Here is a 5,178-nt window from a genome sequence, read left to right as displayed (position 1 = left end):
TTCTTGTGGTTGGACATTTAGATGTTTACAAGTCTTGGTTGTCATAAACATTGCAAAAACCTTGTGTTGGACTCTTTGCATATATCCTTAATTGGTTCTTTAAGGTAAACTTTGAGAAGTAGAAATGCTGTATCAAAGTTAATGCACTTTAAAAGTAGTGTTGTCCTGTGTGTTGACAAATTGCTTTCTGGGAAGGTTACGTCAACTCATATTCCCAGGAGCAGAGAAATTGGCTCCATTTTTAAATAATGCCAGTGAAAGGATTTCCATAATCATTCACTACAGGCAGAATTTAATGTCTGTCTCCCATAAAACCCGAACTATTAACTATTAACATTCTATAAGTAAGCTAGCATTTCAGCCAGTATACAGTCATTGAAGCTTAGATCTGCTAAGGACATTGCAGTCATCGGCATTCAGAACTTGACAGTAAATCATAATAGTGATAATTAAACTCAAATTTGAATGACTTTGGCTAAATGCTTTAACCTCCATTATTTTCAGCCACCTCATAAATGGATGTAATAAGAGAATCTATACTATAGAGTTGTGTGAAGATTAAATAAGATGGTTTATATAAAGTGTATAGCACATGGCCTGGCACAAGAGAAAGTGTATAAAAGCATTAGTTACTATACTGGCTAAGAAAAAATGATTGAAAAAGTCAAGCTAATCTAGAAATAGAACAATTCTAAGTAACCTACATAGATTAGGCATTCAAAAACATTGGCTGAACTATATTGAATTTTGGGGAGATATATCAAGTCAATAAATCTTTCTGATGCCTTAGTGAATGCAAGACCTAGTTCCACAGAAAAGTTTTAAGGAATAGGAAGATGATGAAGTGTGGTCTTGTCTTCAAATAGTATCGAATCTAGTAAGGGAGATAGGGCAAATACCAAGAAAATTAGAAGCACTAAAAAAGATTAAAGGAGGGATAAATCCCTTCTATCTCTGAAGATCGGGGGATATTTTATGAAACTGTAAGTGGCTTTCAAACAAGTCAGAACTTAATAGTAAATGTGTGGGGAGAGCATTCCAGGAGAACGTACCTGGTAGTTTTTGGAGAATGTGCCTGGGCTTTTTGTGTCTGTAATGAGTACTGGAAAGAGAAGAATCACAATGGCAGTATACATGGAGAGGAGGGACTCTTTCTTCTTGGATGTGTTAAGAATGACATTCACTGCACTCTCTTTACCACCTCCCTGCTTATGCTGCATTATGTCCCAAGACCTACTAGTCCAGTAGGATTATTCCTGGATTATGAAGCTAGAACTGTGAGCTTTGTTGATGTTAATCAAAGTTATCTTATATACACCATCCCTAATTGCTCCTTTTCACCTCCCCTCAGGCCTGTGTTTTGCTGTATTCACTTCTGAACAGAGCAAAATCAGAGCTGTGTTCATATGCTGGGGGAACCCTTTTATCCCAGGAAGCCCTTTTCCTTGTGCCTTATCAAACAGGACAAATAGGTTCTACTTTATGCCTTAAATTGCCTTCTAATGTTGTCAAAACTTCTAATGCTATCAAACTTCTAATGTTATAGAAATCTTGGGCTATGTGCAGAGTTACCCAGTCAGCTAGAGTAAGAGGATCCCTAGTGAAAGGTAGGTCAGGTCAGGTACAGGGGGTGGAATAGTGGAGGCTGTGAGTGTCTCCAGTATGGAGGTGGAAAGAGAAACTCAGGAAGCTATGAGAGTGGTTCAGATGTGATATGATAAAGACCTAAATAGGGAGGTGTGAACGTTGAGATAGAGTTCACAGGATTGGGGCATCATTAGGGGAGCTTTCCAAAACTCTGGGGCCGCAGTTAGCTCTTGCTGTCCTCTCAACTAGCTGCCTCAGTCAATTTGCGTAATTCTCCTGGGGTCAATGTCTTCTTTCCCCTTTCTGCCATCCTTCCTTCTTTTTCTTTTGTTTTTTTTTTTTCTCAGCTGAGTCAGAGGTCAAAGTAAGGGCAATAAAGGTGACTCAAAGTACCATTCAAACATGGTGTAAATCTTATGCTTCTTAATCAAAATAATACTGAGGCTGATGTAATAAGAGGACAAGAGTGGGGTAACTTCTCTGTTGCCTTTTGTTATTGTTGGTTTTAATTAGATTTTTAAAAAAAAACTTTTCATTTTGGCATAATTTTAGATTCGTAGAAAAGTTCCAAAGATAGGATGAAGAATTGCCATCTACCCCACGCCCTGTTTCATTATGGTTAACATTTTAAGTTACCATTGTATATTTGTCAAAATTAAGATATCAGCATTACATATTACCGTTAACTGCTTCTTTGGATTTTACTAATTTTTCCATTAACTCCCCTTTTTTTTTGTTCTGGGTTCAATTCAGGGTACCACACTGCATTTAGTTGTCATGTGTCTCCCCAGTCTCCACTGGTCTGTGACAATTTCTGAGGCTTCCCTTGTTTTTCTTTACCTTTGCGGTCTTGAAGAGTGTTAGCCAGGTATCCTGTGTAATGACCCCAGTCAGGATTAGTCTGAGGTTTTTTTCATGATTGGACTGGGGTTATGGGTTTTTAGAAAGAAGACCACAGTAAAATCCCTTTCTAGTCAAATCCTATTAGTAGGTACATGATATCCATCACATTTCAGAAAGTCGACTTTATACTCACCTCCTGTGTGACTCAATGTACTATGTCCCTGTTTGATGTCAAGAATTCATTGTTTTTTGCTTCTTCACCTTTTTTTGAGAGAAGGATGGATTAGTAGGAAAAATGCAGTGAGCTTCTTGGGTATTGGGACTGAAGATGTAAGAGTTTAAGTTTATGAGTATTAGATGTGGTGGTAGACACTGTTGGCCCCCCCTCCAGGTTTTATTTGCCTGCTGGTGCAGCCATCTGCAGCTGTTGCAAGTGCTGCATCTGATAGCTTTACCTGTGACTTTCTCTGGGAAATTCTCCTTGGCTGAGTGAGCCACCTCACTCAGAGATGCTTGAGAAGTTAATACCCCCTATTTCAAGCCCTGAGAATTGGCCGGTGACGAACTCTTTGTGGGTATAAAAGCCTAGGTCTCTTGCATTAGATATGCAATATATGGTCTTGTTTACAGCCCACTCCTGCCTGAGGGTGCGAGCAGTCAGGCCAATGCTTGACATTGCCTGAGACCCTTGCTCAAATCTGTTCCTTTCCCTAATTTGGTTCTTTGACTCTGTTAGTGTTTTTCTCTTAAGAACACTTCCTCAGTTAATCATTTGCAGCTGAACAAATCTCTCAGACTTGGCTTAGGGAAACTGGCCTAAGACAGACACATACTCAGAAAAACGTGTTAGCCTTTGAGAGTGCTCTGTCTAGCCCAACACTCCACAGCCTGGGAAGAGTTCAGTTAGATTTTATATAATGCTTCATCGTTAGAGGTTACTCAAATCCTGGTTGTTTTCCTATAGTTGGAATTATAATTCTGAAAACATTACTCATGTATAATGAAAAGGATTAATATTAGTAGGATGCTTATTATTTGGAGAGGCTATGAAACAACCACTCTTAGTCTATCAAACTGTTAACTGGTGTGACACTGTGGGGAGAACAAAACTGGTTCTCTAAATAGTCGCGTTTTTGTATAATCATGAGTGGCCTGATTACTAAATGTGGTGCTGTGGTTACACCAGCTTCCCTGGGTATATCAGAGCTCAAATTATTCTTATGGCCACATATAGGGAGCCTATGGTTCAAAAGTTATAGCTCCTGGAAACCAAGCAGCTTCATGTTTTTCTCCCCAGATTCTGTGTCTTGGCAGCCGTGGGTTTATCTAGGAAATGGGGAACTAACATCCCTTAGAAAAACAGTTTGAAATCAGGTAGAATTAGATAATAGACCCATGTTAGGTTGCTTCAAGTCAGGATTATAAACATATGTTCTAAATACAAACCGATAGAGTCAAAATAAAATTTGGAGGTGAGGGGGTGAAATCAGAGATGACTTTAAGATTTCAAGCCTAGGTCATCATGATTTTTTTTTTCTTTATGAAATATTAGCTGGAATTTTAAAAGTCTGGTGATTTTTAAATCCTAAAGAACAGTATAGTTTCCCTTCTCCCTGTGGAGTTTTACCCCCTGCTCCTCTGGTCACCTTCCCGATGGATCCCTGTGTGCCAGCAGGAATGGCCTGCTAGGGAACGCAGCAAGCTCCCAGGGCCTTTCTGCTGCTTCCTCTACCGCTGTATTTCACTTGGATCTCTAAATCACTCAGCGCCAGGTAAACACTACACGTGAAGAGTGGTGAAAGGGAACGCTGATTACTGAAGTGGCCAGGAGAGGGAAAGCACTGGTCAACGTCACATGGACAAACTTCACTGGTTTCTAAAGATGGCCTGTAAGTAGACTTTGCCACTGCTTCCTCCACAAACAGCTCTTCGTAACATGGGCTGCATGAAATCAAACTTTCCCATTTCCTAACTTACATGAAAGTGAGAAGCAGCATGAGAGTGAAGAACCCTTTATGCCAGAAGAGAAATGTCTACCTAGGATGCCTTCTCCAGTTAATGTCAAAGAGGAAGCGAAGGAACCCCCAGGGACCAATATTGTGATCTTGGAATATGCACACCACCTGTCCCAGGATATCTTGTGTGATGCCTTGCAGCAATGGGCATGCAATAACATCAAGTACCATGACATTCCATACACTGAGGGTGAGGAGCCTTGAGGCTGTGGGATGACAACACTTGGACTGTGAAGGTGCTAGTTTGAATACATGTGACGAAAGCAAAACCTGGTGTGCAAAAGTACAAATAACTATCTGGATTTCAAAATGTGTCTACGATATTGTCACCAGTGTTAGAATACCTAGGATGAAATGCATTTGAAGAACTTCTACATTAACAGCAATTTCTGTTTAGTCTTAGATTTTAGTCATCTGAAGGACTAAACAGAGGTCCTGTGACACCCAGTAATGAGCTGTATTTCATAGCACTTCTTCGTAAGTAATGGAATCACCAAAGAAAATGCTAAGGAATAACAACTGCCCCAAATTCTAAAAAAAAAAAAAAAAAAAAAAAAAAAAAAAAAAAAAAGAACAGTATAGTTTCAGGGAAAAAAAGCTGAAAATTTTGTTGTTTTAGGCTTCTCTAGAGGACAGAATTAATAGGATAGATGTATATATAAAAGGGAGTTAATTAAGGAGTATTAACTCATGATCACAAGGTGAGGTCCCACAATAGGGGACTGCAAGCTGA

General features: G+C 39.4%; 1 pseudogene; it reads left to right on the top strand.

The window, feature by feature from the left end:
* The first annotated feature begins 4,180 nt into the window (after window positions 1-4,180).
* On the top strand, window positions 4,181-4,767 carry LOC104652664 (small membrane A-kinase anchor protein-like; annotated as a pseudogene).
* Window positions 4,768-5,178: the final 411 nt, after the last annotated feature.

The sequence above is a fragment of the Saimiri boliviensis genome, chromosome 9, assembly GCF_048565385.1.
Source record: "Saimiri boliviensis isolate mSaiBol1 chromosome 9, mSaiBol1.pri, whole genome shotgun sequence".
In the NCBI taxonomy this organism is placed as follows: Eukaryota; Metazoa; Chordata; class Mammalia; order Primates; family Cebidae; genus Saimiri; species Saimiri boliviensis.
This window is presented reverse-complemented; position numbering and strand designations above follow the sequence as displayed.